Source organism: Podarcis cretensis (assembly GCF_951804945.1).
Source record: "Podarcis cretensis genome assembly, chromosome: 9".
In the NCBI taxonomy this organism is placed as follows: Eukaryota; Metazoa; Chordata; class Lepidosauria; order Squamata; family Lacertidae; genus Podarcis; species Podarcis cretensis.
In genome coordinates this window covers 18,918,052-18,932,868 of record NC_137178.1, presented here as the reverse complement: position 1 = coordinate 18,932,868, position 14,817 = coordinate 18,918,052, and the positions used below count along the sequence as shown (strand labels likewise).

The window sequence follows — 14,817 nt, the reverse complement described above, 5'->3', positions numbered from 1 at the left end:
CTGATGCTGAGGAGAAAAAACTCAGCGCTCAACTGAGAAAATATGCCAATTGCCAGAGACAACAGACTTGTACTTAGGCTTCATTGTTTGTTAAGCTGAGCTAATGACTGAGCCATTGTTTAGGATTACACTATGTCCTGCCAGACAAAGAACGCCCCCAGCTTCCCTCTAGAAAATCTAAGGCACTCAGTTTAACAGAAGGAAGGGAGCAGGGGACAAGAGACCAGTAGCACCTAATTACCATAATCATGAAAATATGAAGCTAACAAGGCAGGATTTACAATTATGAAAAAAGTTTTTGAATCCCCCCCCCCACCAAATATGTAAATTTCAGGAAAGGATGATCCAGGACGCTGTAATGCTGTGAATGCTCTCTGAATCTCACTTAATGTATACTCACTCCAGCAAAGGCACAAAATAGTGAATTCTGTTGTATTTTGTAAGCAGCGTCAAAAAACATGAATTTCATGCATATGCCTAATCTGAAACACACATAACCGCACACACAATTGTGCGCGCGCGCGCGCGCACACACACACACACACACACACACACAGACCATTTTTACTCTGCCCCTCCTCACTCATGTCTAAGTACAGTCCTAGTGACAGGTAATATCTATGAAGGAAGAAAATTCAGTGCAATTACATGGTTATGGATTAAACGCACAGTCACTATTTCTGGAAGGGCAAAGCCTTTAAAAAAAGATAAGAATGCAGTGTCCACACATCAATGGAAGGCAGGCTTCTCTTTTAATCCTGTTTCAAAAGTGACAATTTAGGAGTGAGATGTATAGAAAAGTCCATCTTATAAGGCCACTACTGTGATGTCTGGGGCTGACCTTTACTTTTCAAAATGTGAAGGGAGCAGCTGTTAGTCACAGAGAAGTTTGCTTGTTTTGAACCAGGAGTGGGGAATTTCTTTCACTCCAAGGGCCATATTATCCACTATGCAACCTTCTGAGGGCCACATTCCAAAGGTGGGTGAAGCCAGAAACAAAGGTGGCTGGAGCAACAAATGCAAATTTTAACTTTCTACAGTAGGCTGGTTTCTACACACACAACCTCTTCTCTATCCTTCATTCGTGGAAGCCAGAAGTACGATCTGACTTCAAGGACAAATTCTAGCCAGGCAGAGCCAATGGGGTGTGTGGCTGGGGAGGGAGTTTGGAGAGTCCTGTGGGGAGGGCCTTGGAGGGTCATATTTAGCCCCTCAGCCTGAGGTCCCCCACCCATGCTACACCTCTATTACAACATCCATTATGAATGCTGTGGAATTTCTAGTTTTCATTTGGCAATTGCATTTTTAAACAGATCTTACAGTAGAAAGCCAGATGGAACTGCCTTGTGAATTCATTCAAGATGCACTTTGCTGTCCTGCTACCATAATTAAAGTTCTTCTCCTAATGATGAAAATCGTTCCCTGGATGCTTTGACAGTATTTTCCTGTTAATCAAGTCTCCCTTGTTTATATTTGGATGTAGCTGTTCTAATTCAAGTTTTGTGTATTGCTGGAAAGGAAACTCGAAGATGCTATAAATAAGATCCAGCCAGCGATTGACATAACATTTTGCTCAGCTTCTTCCTGTAAGCCACATTACTTTGGCCCTGCCGACTTCACCTTTGAATCAGACTGAAGCATGGCCAACTCTGAGAGCTTCTCTCCAAAAGCACAAACATAAACAGCGTCTTAAAGGTCCAAAAAAACCCACACACGAACTCAACAGCTGCTGTGTAATGATCAGCACATGGGATGGAGCAAAATATAAAAAGTAGCAGGTGAAAATAACATCTTTCCTGTTCCAATCTAAATAGCATGCCCTGTTTGCTAAATCCTAACATGTATATTTTTATTCCAAAAGCGCTATTTTCTACTTTCATCTTTGCCAAGGCTGGAAGAAATAAGCCTGCGTGCAGTTCTGAACCTTTAGTCAATACAAAATAAGGATGATGCAAGGCTAGGACATGTTTGGCGGCCCAAAACAAAGAATTCAAAGGCAGCAAAGAACCAGTAGCCTCCGGGTCGCGCTGCTTTGTTCCTTTCAATGCAGGACACAGAAGTTGCTGTGCCTGTGCTTTTTTTTTTTTTTTTTTGATAACACGAATGACTACCTTGTCGTGTTTTAAATCAGCTAACAAGAGAGCCTTCCTAAGTGAACGTGACAATATTTAAAATGTCCCATATTGCCTTGCTTAGGATCTGCCAATCACAATTAACGGCAGCAGATTTGCTTTTCTAAAATAAATAGACCCACATACTTTTTTTGCAGCCTGGAAAGCAGATGAGAAGTGAATATAGAAGCCAGACTTAGCACTGTAGCCAGTTAATCTGTCATTGGGAATTACTTTCAGCTTTCTCTCTCCCTCCTGTATTCACTGGGGTTAGTAAACAATAGAGCTTCTGCTAACATAGTTTTTGTTACATTCAAATTGAATGTGAAATGCTGGATGACATTATAAATGAATCTCCTGAGCTGTAGCACTAGAATTCCCGGGCCTTCAGTGTCTCTATTATTCAGTCATTCTGCACATTCATGTATTTCAATATCAAGTCCATTTAATTCTTTGCTCTTTTCTTTTCAACCAAATTAAAACTTGTCCTGCTTGAAGGAGATATGCCTCTTTAGACTCTCTCTTGTTAAAACAAAAATAAAAAACACCATAATGGATGATGATGAAGAAAAAGGCCTTCCTTTAGGTCAACAAAACTTGTTCCCAAATGCAGACTGAGGTTAACCTAATTCTTTGTAAATATGAGTTATGGTTGCAAACTACAGTATAAACCAGGCTTCCTCAACCTTGGCCCTCCGGATGTCTTGAGACTACAAATCCCATAATCCCTGACCACTGGCCCTGCTAGCTATGGATCATGGGAGTTGTAGGCCAAAAACATCTGGAGGGCTGAGGTTGAGGAAGCCTGGTATAAACCATTGCTGTGGTGCAGTCATGCTGGAGGCATCTACCTGAATTCTATGCGACTTTTCTAAAAGAAATCCAGAAAGGACATTCACAAACTGCAAAACCTCACATCTCTTTTCTGGTGTTTTGCCACCCCAAAACCATAACCTTACAAAAAATACAACCTTCCTGTTTAAACAGGCATTTGTTTTATCAGATATACTATATTTTTCGCTCTATAACACGCACCTGACCATAACACGCACATAGTTTTTAGAGGAGGAAAACAAGAAAAAAATATTCTAAATGAAACAGTGGATGTATGATTTTTGTGGTTCATGTTGTGGCCACAGACATGTGATCTGATGGTGAGTTTGGGGTAGCCCAATGCAAAAATCCTGAGGATCCATGTGGATCCATGCTTTGTAACCACGTTTTTGCGCCATTGCAGCCCCATGAAACAGTGGGTGCGTGTGTGTTTTTTGGTGCAGGCTGTAGCCATGGACATGCTATGTGATCTGATGGTGAATTTGGGGTGACCCAATGCAAAAATCCCGAGGATCCATGTGGATCCGTGCTTTGTAACCACGTTTTAAGTGGGGAGGGAAGGAAAAGCACTCAAGGGACAAGGAGCACGTGTGGGGTGTGTGGAGAAGGATGCTGCAAATAATGCAGGAGAGGCTCCTCTCCTCTCCCGCTTTGCTCCTTTAAAACAAGCAGGCAGTGGCGTAGCGTGGGTTGTCAGCACCCGGGGCAAGGCAAGTAATTTGCACCCCCTAACCCGTGGATTTGCGCCCCCTAACCCTAACCCCCAGATGTTGCGGCCGGTGCGGCCGGCCACCCCTGCACCCCCCACGCTACGCCACTGCAAGCAGGCTCTGCTTCTCTCCCTCCTCCCTGGCTCAGCAGCTGCCGAAACGCTCACACTCACACTTAAAGATAATTAAAAGCATCACGCTAAGACAAACAAAGGAAATCACGATAGTAACCACTCTGAGACAAATCAAGAAAAATTGCGACCAACACTCTCCCCCAACAAGCACAGTGAGGTCAAAACACACACACAAGCAGAGAACGGGCCCTAAAGTCACAGGGGCACTGGAAGTCGCAGGGGCGCTGGGGGAGTGAACGGGAAGCAAGAGAAGGAGAACGATCCCTCACACACACACACACACACACACACACACACAGAGACACACAGAGTATCAATCCTAAAGTCGCAGGGGCGCTGGGAGAGTGAACGTGAAATATACTCAGAGTCGCAAAGTGATTTCATGCTCTTTATTCAGCTCATAGTGGTGAGGAGGAATGAATGAAAGTCCCCTCAAGGTATCTGCTTTATATACATTATTTACACAATGGGCTGCACATGATTGGCTAATTCCGGAATTCTACTGTAAGCCAATCAGGTTGTGGATTCACTTCTATCTGGAGCATGATTGGGTAGTTCCTGCCAACCAATCATACTGCTGCATTGTTCTAGGACCAATCAGACTGCTGCATTCTGAATCCTATTGTTCTAGGACCAATCAGGCTGCTGCCTTTTGGATCCTATTGTTCTAGGGCCAATCAGACTGCTGCAGTTTGGATCCTATTCAACCCAGTACATAACACCCCTCCCCTCTAAGTTCCAGTCCTGCCCGGGAGGTCGCATTCATAGTCCTCGAGGTACGCCGGCGGCCTACGTGTGCGTTGCGGCCTGGGGTGTTCCCTGGTCCGGGGTTCAGGTTCTGGCTCGTGTTCCAAGGATGCTGGCTGTGATGGGGCTGTTTGGTCTGGCGCAACCGGCTCACTCAGTCGTGGTTCTGGTTCCGGTGTCCTTTCGGCCTCGCGGGTCCTCTCTGTATTTACTGATTCTGCCTCTCCTGCTGGCCCCTCGTGCTCTATGGGCCTCACTGCCCCTCTGTTCCCTTGGGACTCCTCTGCCCTTTCCTCCTCCTGGTTTTCTCCTGGGAATCGTCGCCGTATCTGGTCGCAGTGGCGGCGCCAGCATTGCCCCCCATCCGTTAGCACCTCATACGACACGGGGCCAGTGACCCTGGTGACTGTGGCGGGTACCCATGCTGGGCCTGCCCCAAAATTCTTTGCGTACACTGGGTCCTGAGCCTCGAAGGTCCGGGGGTTCTTGCCTTCCCCCACCACTGCCTCATCCTGAGCTCTATCGGGGTGAAGGCGGTCCAATCTGATTGCAAGGCGCCGACCCATTAGTAGTTCAGCGGGGCTCCGGCCAGTCGTTGAGCTGGGGGTGCTGTGCTGTGCTAGAAGGAATGTGGCAAGGCGGTACTCCCAATCCCCTTGTGTCATACGGCGAAGGGTGTCCTTGGTGGTCCGCACCATGCGTTCTGCTTGGCCATTGGTGGCAGGGTGGAATGGCGCCGAACGGATGTGGCGGATGGCGTTCTGCGTTGTGAAGGTTTGGAATTCTCCTGACGTAAATGCAGTCCCGTTGTCTGAGACGAGAGTGTCAGGGAGCCCGTGGGTTGCAAACAGCCTGCGTAGTACCCGGATGGCTGCGGACGTAGAAGTGGACGGTACCAGTGCGACTTCCAGCCATTTGGTGTAGGAGTCCACCACTATGAAGAATGTTTTCCCCTGAAAGGGGCCAGCGAAGTCCACATGCAGGCGTGACCATGGTGCTCGGGCGGACTCCCAGGACTGGACTGGGGCCCTTGGGGGATCTGGGCGGCATTCTTGGCAGGCCTGGCAGTGTTTGACCCAGGCCTCTATCTCTCCGTCGATCCCTGGCCACCACACATAACTCCTGGCAAGGGCCTTCATTCTTACTACCCCTGGGTGTGTCTCGTGTAGGGCTGTGAGGACCCTTTTGCGGAGGGGCTGGGGAACAACGACCCTGCTTCCCCATAACAGGCACCCCTTGTGGGCCGACAGTTCATGTTTGCGGGTTGTGTAGCCGGCGAATTCTGGCCCGGGGCTGCTGCTGGGCCATCCCCTCCACACCCAGTCCAGGACCCGGGAGATGACCCTATCTTTCTTGGAATGGTGTGCAACTTCTTGTGCCTGAATGGGGCGGTCAGGAAGCAGCTCCAGGCTCATAACCTCTTGTGCAGGTGCTGGGTCGGGGCCTGTTTCCGGTAGTGGTAGCCTGCTGAGGGCGTCCGCATGGCCCATCGCCTTCCCTGGACGGTGAATCAGTGCATACTGGTAGCTGGCAAGGAAAATTGACCACCTGAGGACGCGAGGAGACAGCACTTGGGGGGTCTGCTTTTCAGGGGCAAACAAGCCAAGCAACGGCTTGTGGTCAGTCACCACGGTGAAGGGCCGCCCGTACAAGAAATCATGGAATTTTTTTACTCCCTTCACGATTGCCAGACCCTCCTTGTCGATTTGCGAGTAGTTCCGCTCGGTTGCGTTGAGTGTCTGGGAAAAGTATGCCACTGGTACCTCTCTTCCATCCGGGAGTTGGTGTCCCAGGACAGCGCCAATTCCATAGGGCGAGGCGTCGCATGCTAGCACCACCGGCAGCCTCTCGTCGAAGTGTGCCAAGACCGAGTTTGAGACAAGCAAGTCCTTGACTGCCTGGAATGCGGCCTCCTGGCGCTGGCCCCACACCCAAGGGGCCCGCTTGTCCAGGAGTCTGTGTAGGGGCTCCGCTACCGCCGCCTTGTGGGGAAGGAAGGAATGGTAAAAGTTCAATAGTCCCAAGAAGGCCTGAAGTTCAGTCTTGTTCTTGGGCGCTGGGGCATCACAAATGGCCCGTACCTTGTCCCCAGTCGGGTGGACCCCTTCTGCGTCCACCATAAATCCCAGAAAGTCCACCTGAGGCACTCCTAGTAGACATTTTTCCCGCTTCACCTTGAGACCCGCCGTCTGGAAACGGTGCAGAACGGTGCGGAGGCGGTCCTCAAACTCCTCTGGTGTGGGCCCGGCAATCAACACATCATCGAAGAAGGGGGTGACGCCAGGAATCCCTTTAAGTAGAGAGTCCATTAGATTCTGGAATATGCCTGGTGCCACGCTGATACCGAATTGCAGCCGCTTTACCCTGAATGCTCCTCTGTGCGTCACAATCGTCTGTGCCTCTGCTGTGGCCTCATCTACTGGCAGCTGTTGATATGCTTGGGCCAAGTCCAGCTTGCCAAAAATTTTCGACCCAGCCAGGGTGGCAAGAACATGGCTGACCACTGGCACTGGGTATGCATGGCCCGTAAGGGCCTTGTTTATGGTACATTTGTAGTCTGCGCAGATGCGGACCGCACCATTAGGCTTGACGGGTGTGACAATTGGGGTTTCCCAGGGGGCATTAGGCACCGGCTCCAGCACTCCTTGCTCCACAAGCCGGTCCAATTCCTCGTCTATACGGGGTTTCAGGGCGAACGGGACCCGGCGGGCCTTGAGCCTGACCGGTCGTACTGCGGGGTCAAGCTGTAGAGCAATTGGGGGGCCCGTATACTGTCCCAATTTCCCATCAAAAACCCCCGGAAATTCCTTGCATATGGCGTCCACGTCCACTTGTAAGCTAGTGTGGTTCACCCCGGTGACGGCTAGCCCCAGTGGTCCAAACCATGCCAATCCCAGTAAGCTAATGTAGGGGCCCTTGACCACCAGCAATTCCAGTTGCCGCGTCCGCCCTCGGTATTGCACCCTGAAGGTCCCCACCCCCATTGTGGGGACCTTACGTTTCTGGAAGTCCCTGAGGGTGAATGGGGCCGGCCTGAGTTTGGGACCCCCAGTAGGACACAGTTTCCTTAAGGTCCTTGCCGAGATTATGGATAGAGTTGAACCCGTGTCAAGCTCCATGCGGCATGGGGCCCCCTCTATCTGTACGTCAACATAAATTTTCTCTACGTTGGGGTGGGGCAACTGGTATACCTGGAAGTCCGTGAGCTCAGTCGAGTTGCCTTGGTGCGTTGGGCCCCGGGACCTGGGGCTCTTGGATTGGTCATCTGATGCCTGGCGTCGGGTGGGCCGAGCCCGACACACCCGGGCGATGTGTCCCGATTTTCTGCACTGCCTGCACTCTGCGTTGCGGAAACGGCAGGTCCTCCTCTCGTGACTTTCTCCACAGCTTGCGCAGTTCCCTCCTTCTCGTCGAGGCAGCTGTGGTATGTGGGCTGCTTGAGTGCGCTGCTGTACTCGGTGCACCTCCTCCCTGTTGGATCCTGAGTCGTCGGTGAGGTCTTCATGGTGGACCCTCGGTTGGGATGGCTGGCTCGGCCGTGCCTCTTGCGTCGACCTCTCGGCAGCTTCCGTTGCCAGGGCCTCCTCCCGAGCGACCTGGAACGTTAGGTCCTTCTTAGCGTAGAGGCGTCGTTGCAGCTTCTCATCCCTCAGGCCACCGACGAGGCGGTCACGAAGCATGTTCTCCAGCTCTGAGAAGTTGCAGAACCGGGCGGCTTGGCGGAGAGAGGTCACAAACCCAGTTATGGTTTCCCCAGGGGCTTGCCGCTTTGCGTAGAAGGCATTTCGACGAGCCACCACTGAGGGCTGCGGCGAAAAGTGCCCCTTCAGCTGTTCCATTATTGTTTTGTATGGAACAGTAGCGACGTCTTCAGGCGCAAGGAGAGCCCGGGCGATTTCAAACGTCTCCTCTCCGCAGACGCTGAAGAATATTGCCCTCTTCTTGGCGTCTTCTTCATCGGTGACCCCTTTGGCTTCTAGGAGGAAGGTGAAACGGGAGGCGTATGCTTCCCAGTCTCCAGATGCTGGGTTGAACGGCGAAAAGCTGCTGTTGGTTGCCATTCTGAGTTCCTTGTGTCCCGGAGCTGAAGCCTGGATACACGGTGCGAGGCAGCGATGCGGCAGGTGGCGGTGCTGCGGTGCTGTGTGTGGCAGTCAGCTCAGCGGGATCCCACCTTCGTCGCCAGTGAAATATACTCAGAGTCGCAAAGTGATTTCATGCTCTTTATTCAGCTCATAGTGGTGAGGAGGAATGAATGAAAGTCCCCTCAAGGTATCTGCTTTATATACATTATTTACACAATGGGCTGCACATGATTGGCTAATTCCGGAATTCTACTGTAAGCCAATCAGGTTGTGGATTCACTTCTATCTGGAGCATGATTGGGTAGTTCCTGCCAACCAATCATACTGCTGCATTGTTCTAGGACCAATCAGACTGCTGCATTCTGAATCCTATTGTTCTAGGACCAATCAGGCTGCTGCCTTTTGGATCCTATTGTTCTAGGGCCAATCAGACTGCTGCAGTTTGGATCCTATTCAACCCAGTACATAACAGAACGGGAAGCAGGAGGAGGAGAACGATAGCTCAAGCACACACACACACACACACACACAGTCCCTACAGTGGCTAATCCAAAATCGGACAGCAAAAAACTGCAGGCAGGGACAGAGAGCACGGGGTTGTTTTAAAGTAGCCAACCGGACAGGAGCCGCTTACACTTGTGTAAGCGGCTCCTTTCCTCTTCTGCTCTGCTTCTCTCCCTCCTCCCTGGCTGGGCTCGCTGACAGGAGCCGCTTACACCCGCTTTGGTGTTTCAAAGCAAGCCACAGACTGCTCACAACTGCAGCAGATTCCTCCGCCATCCGTAGGCATTCACTCCATAACACGCACAGACATTTCCCGCCTTGAGGGCCGCCTTGAGTGGGAAGAAAGGGGGAGTGAAGTGGAGTGAAATTCAAGGGTTCTTGATTTTTTTTAAAGTGCTTTGTGTGCCTGAATCTAATCTTGTCCCTTTCTAAAATTTATTTATTGGTGTGTGTTTCTTTTTGTCAATCTGCCAAAGAATAATGCAAAATCAAATCAATATTAAGGGGTTTTCTCATGATGGTGGGGGGCATGTGTGCTGGTGACACTCACCCTTCGTATGACAGGAAATGCTCTGTGTGGGGCGGAGAAGGGGATCAAGGAGGGTCATTTGGGGGAGGGATGAGAAATGTCCCTATTTCCATCTGAGGAATGTTGGAGGGTATATACATTCGCTCTACGTGGGGCTGCCCTTGAGACTGACCCAGAAACTCCAGCGGGTGCAGAATGCCGCGGCGAGACTCCTTATGGGGTCTTCGCTGCGAGATCACATTCATCCGGTACTATACCAGCTGCACTGGCTCCCGGTGGAGTACAGGATCAGGTTTAAGGTGCTGGTTTTAACCTTTAAAGCCCTATACGACCTAGGACCCTCGTACCTACGGGACCGCCACTCCTGGTATGCCCCACAGAGAAACCTACGGTCTGCAAATAATAACATCCTCAAGGTCCCAGGCCTCAGAGAGGTTAGGCTGGCCTCAACTAGAGCCAGGGCCTTCTCGGCTGTGGCTCCAATCTGGTGGAATGTTCTGTCACAAGAGACTAGGGCCCTGCGGGACCTGACATCTTTCCGCAGGGCCTGCAAGACAGAGTTGTTCCACCAGGCCTTTGGTCAGGGCGCAGCCTGACTCCCTCCTCTGGCAACCTGCACAGAATTTTGCTTAATCGGTTGCCATTAATTTGATTCTAATTAATTTTTATAATGAAATATTTTTAGAATGTGTGATTATTTGATTGTTTGATTATTTGATTATTGTTAGCCGCCCTGAGCCCGGCTTCGGCTGGGGAGGGCGGGATATAAATAAAATTTATTATTATTATTATTATTATTATTATTATTATTATTATTATCTGTTAGCAATTAGCTACTGCTGCTGTGTTTGAGGAAGATTCATGTTTAGAAATTTGGGAATTTACAAAAACTGACACTGTGGGTTTTACCACTGATTTGAGCTTTCTATATTTTGCGGGGGGAGGGGGGACAAGTTATATGACTCAGAGCTCTAGAACTCTTCCTGTTCGACAAGAGGGAAACAGACTGCAGGAACCATATTAACTGCATAACCAAGCAATTTCCCCACTTTCTTTCTGTTGAAAGCTGCAAGGAGATTGGATGGAGATGACGATTATTCTTTATTATGGACAGAGAAACCTTGAAGATATTGTGGAGTAGAGCTCAGCACCACTTCCTAAGCTCTGCCAGCTAGGCCTGCATTGCCAGGAAAGAGGACAGTCTCAAAAAAAGATGTGCTCTCCCAACGCTACATTCCCAGCATCTTCACACTTCTGTCTCAGCAACATCTACGCTGGCTTGATCATGTACACAGAATGGAAGATGGCAGGATCTCTATGGATGTGCTCTCAGGGGATCGGGCTTCAGGCACTAGGCCTGCAGGCAGACCAGCTCTACATGACAAAGGTATCTGCAAATGTGAAATGAAGGCTGGCAACATTAAATGTGTCATATGGGAATCTCTTGCAGACGATTGCAGTGTCCGGAGACAGACAGTCAGGCTGTGCATTCATAGCAGTGACCGGAGAAGGAATGATCACTGGGAGGAACACAGAGATAAGTGCACCTGTAACAGCAAAACCAGACACCTTCATGTGCCCCACCTGCAATAAAACATGTCTCTCCAGTATCAGTCTCCACAGCCACAGCAGGCACTGCAACTCCTTGACTTCACCCCCAAAGGAGTACTCTTCCCTTGTCTCCCAAAACAGGCAGATGCCACTTCAACTGCAGGGTTGGGAGGGTACAAAGCAGAGCCATTGCTAAAATTTAGCACACAGTAATGCCAAAGCCAACAGAATCAAGTCTCTTTAATGCCTGGAATTTCACCTAAATTTATGTTGCAGTCTCAGTCAGTTGCTTGTACAACAGATGGCATATGAATTAGCAAGCATGGTATATCTCTGGTGTGGCAATGCCTGCACTAACTCATGAAACACAGCAGGAAATAACACAAGCTACAGGCTATTGCTCCAGTTGCTCAGTCAGTTGTATTGTCCTAATTTTGTGTTACCTTGTTTTCAGAGCTCAAAACTTCCTGTTGCCCTGGTCTGATTCATGGCACTGCACCCAATAAGTCCTCAGCCAAGACATAAAGAAACAAAACCCAAAGAATCTGGCACCAGACGTGAGCACCAATGCTGAGTCAACAGTCTGTGACCCATTTGGAATATGTGAATGAGCATGGGTTGGAAGGCTGACTCAGAATGTGGAGAGGATAAATGACACTGGGGAATAATATAGGTAGATTTGAAAGCTGGAGGGAATGGGGAACGTAGCCAAGAAGGTCAGGGAAGAGTTGGTAGGTCTAAGACAAACGGAGCAGAAGCGAAACGAGCCGACGGGGCAGGCAGCATGTCAGCGAAGTCAGCCACAGGACCCAAGGGCACTGCTGAAGCTGAGGTCAGAGAGGTTTCTCTCCGACTGTGCCCCAGAATACAGTATTTGCTTTATGCACTGAATAAACTACCAACAGAAACAGAGAATGTTTCGAAGTTGCAGAGGGGAAAATGTTCTGTTACTCTTACACTGTTACTTAATAAACTGGAAATCCTACAGGCTTGAAACAAACTTTACTGATGTTTCATATCTGCCCATTGCAATGATGGGTACTGTAATAATTCTTGATTACATTATTTATTTAATTTCTAGTCCACCGCCCCCAAGGAGCCTACTGAATTTCCCTATTCATGTCTTTTCCTGTTGTGCTTTTGTGATTATTTGTGCTCATGGTGGTATGGGGGGGGGCGTTTATACAAGATCCCCCTTTCAATACGTTCTGCAGCTTCAAAGGTCTTTGGGTAGACATGCTGCTATGTTTCCAGTCCTGTAATTTCCTGCTGAAATCCTGTAACCTCTCCTACCACAAACATCCAGTTGTTGTTGTTGTTGTTGTCCTGCTCTTGTTGCGCTATAGTACAAGTGTGCTGCTCCAAATGGCAATGATGGAGCGGTATTGGTGAAGCCTCGCAGAATAACTAAGCAAGTGGAATTATGTGTGGACAATCCAGTATACATCAGTGACTAATGCACTATTACTATGCCAATGACATGTTGTAGAACAAACCTGTAAAAAAATCACCCGTCTGGAAGGGCCCATAGACAGTTCACACACTACACTGGCTGGGGGGTAGGGTTGCCTCTTCCATGCTTCTTTGCTTGTTCAGCTTAAGGTGTCCACATGTCTTTATGCATTCATCTGCATGCTCCTGGGAAAGCATGATTTTAACCATGCAGAAGGAGATAAATGCATATAGGTATGAGGAGGAAGTCTGTTCAGGAGGCTGCAGCAATGAAGCAGGTCTTTCTGGTGGCCATGCCTCTTCTCTCAGCGTGTTGAGATAAAGCAAAAATGCTGAGGGGGAACTGTGGGCTTGGTGAGGAAAACTGAGAGAATCAGGAGAGTTGAAAAGGAGTTGAATTGTTGAGACACATTCCCATCCTGTTCACAGAGTGAGAAGTGTGGGGGAACAGAGATAAGTGGATGGGGTCCTTTAAAGAAGCACCCCCCCAAAAAAAAGTGAGAGGTGAAAAATTCCCATTGCTTTCTAGTTGCCAGAAGCCTGAAACTAGTACCCATGAACCAGGTGCTGGCTCCCTCCTCTCTGTTCTGTTGGAGTGCTAGCCGGGGGAAAGAAGAGCAGGCAATTTAGTTCAGAAATGAATAACATAGCCTGTCATTCTCCCATTCTGGGGAGTCAGATGACACTGGAGGACCAATCAAGTAGCAGTGGTTGAGCTAAAGACCTGAATATGTTTCTTTTTACTTCAATCCAGGCACATGCCTTGGCCCAGCATTCCTGAAGGAGCGTCTCCACCCCCATCGTTCTACCCGGACACTGAGGTCCAGCGCCGAGGGCTTTCTGGTGGTTCCCTCACTCCAAGAAGCAAAGCTACAGGGAACCAGCCAGACGGCCTTCTCGGTAGTGGCGCCCACCCTGTGGAGCACCCTCCCACCAAATGTCAAAGAGATAAACAACTACCTGACATTTAGAAGACATCTGAAGGCAGCCCTGTTCAGGGAAGTTTTTAATGTGTGACATTTTAATGTATTTTTAAACTTTGTTGGAAGCTGCCCAGAGTGGCTGGGGAGACCCAGCCAGATGGGCAGGGTACAAATACATTATTATTATTATTATTATTATTATTATTATTATTATTATTATCCCTGACCTTTAGCCGGCCAGCTTGGCTCTATCTGCTTGACTTCAGGATACACATTTGCCCTCAAGTTCATCGCTGACACTGCCAGGTTTCTATTATTTTACACTCTCTACCACCACAGTTTCTCTGCTTGTCTGCCTCTAATCTTATTTCTCTGCCACGTCTATCTTGCTTAGATACATTTTCCTTAGCTGCTCATTAAGCTTAACCATTCTCACCCTCATTTCAGGATTCATCTCTTTACTCAATCATTTTTCACACTGTTTTCTTATTCCGTTCATTCTTTTCCAAGCTACTTTCATCATGAGTCATAGATTCATAGAATTGCAGAGTTGGAGGGGCCTCCAAGGGTCATCTAGTCCAACCCGCTGCAATGCAAGAATCACAACCAAATAATTCCTGATATTGCAATCCAACCTCTGCTTAAAAACTTCCAAGCAAGAAGAGTGCATCATTCCATCCACTGTCAAACAGTTCTTAGTGTCAGAAAGGCATTCCTCCTGTTTCATCAGAACCTCCTTTCTTTTCTTTGGAACCTATTGGTTCAGCTCCTAGCCTCTGGAGCAGGAGAAAACAAACTGGCTCTCTTTTTCATCAGACAGCCCTTCGGTTTTTTTCTTGTTACAAAATTGTACACACATAAATCATAAAACATGGCATAACTAAAAGAAAATGGGTCATGTCTCTTCCCAGAATAGAAGCCTGTAGGCAGTCTTCTTTTTTCCCTTTTCTTCGTCTTTTAAACAAACTCTTTAAAAGGCATAGTCTCTTTTAGGAGCTTAATAAATTGCACATACATGTACTCATGCAAAGCATGTTCTCTGCCACATAGCCAGGTTTGGGGAATGTGTAGCCCTCCAGATGTTGTTGCACTACAACTCCCATCATCCCTGACCATTGGCCATCTTGGCTTGGACTGATGTCTAGTTGGAGTCCAACAGCATCTGGAGGGCCACACAGGTTCTGCATTCCTATAATAAGAGCTGGCCTCCCTGTCATTTGCTAAGGTAATATTTTCC

At 48.7% G+C, this 14,817-nt stretch overlaps 1 protein-coding gene and 1 long non-coding RNA gene across 8 annotated transcripts in view; one reads left to right on the top strand and one right to left on the bottom strand.

Moving 5' to 3' along the window:
- GRID2 (glutamate ionotropic receptor delta type subunit 2) overlaps positions 1-14,817 on the bottom strand; it is an 847,936-nt gene that overhangs the window by 164,442 nt on the left and 668,677 nt on the right. The gene's annotated exons all lie outside the window — the stretch shown is intronic.
- LOC307224488 overlaps positions 1-14,817 on the top strand; it is a 491,711-nt gene that overhangs the window by 184,839 nt on the left and 292,055 nt on the right. The window lies entirely within an intron of this gene.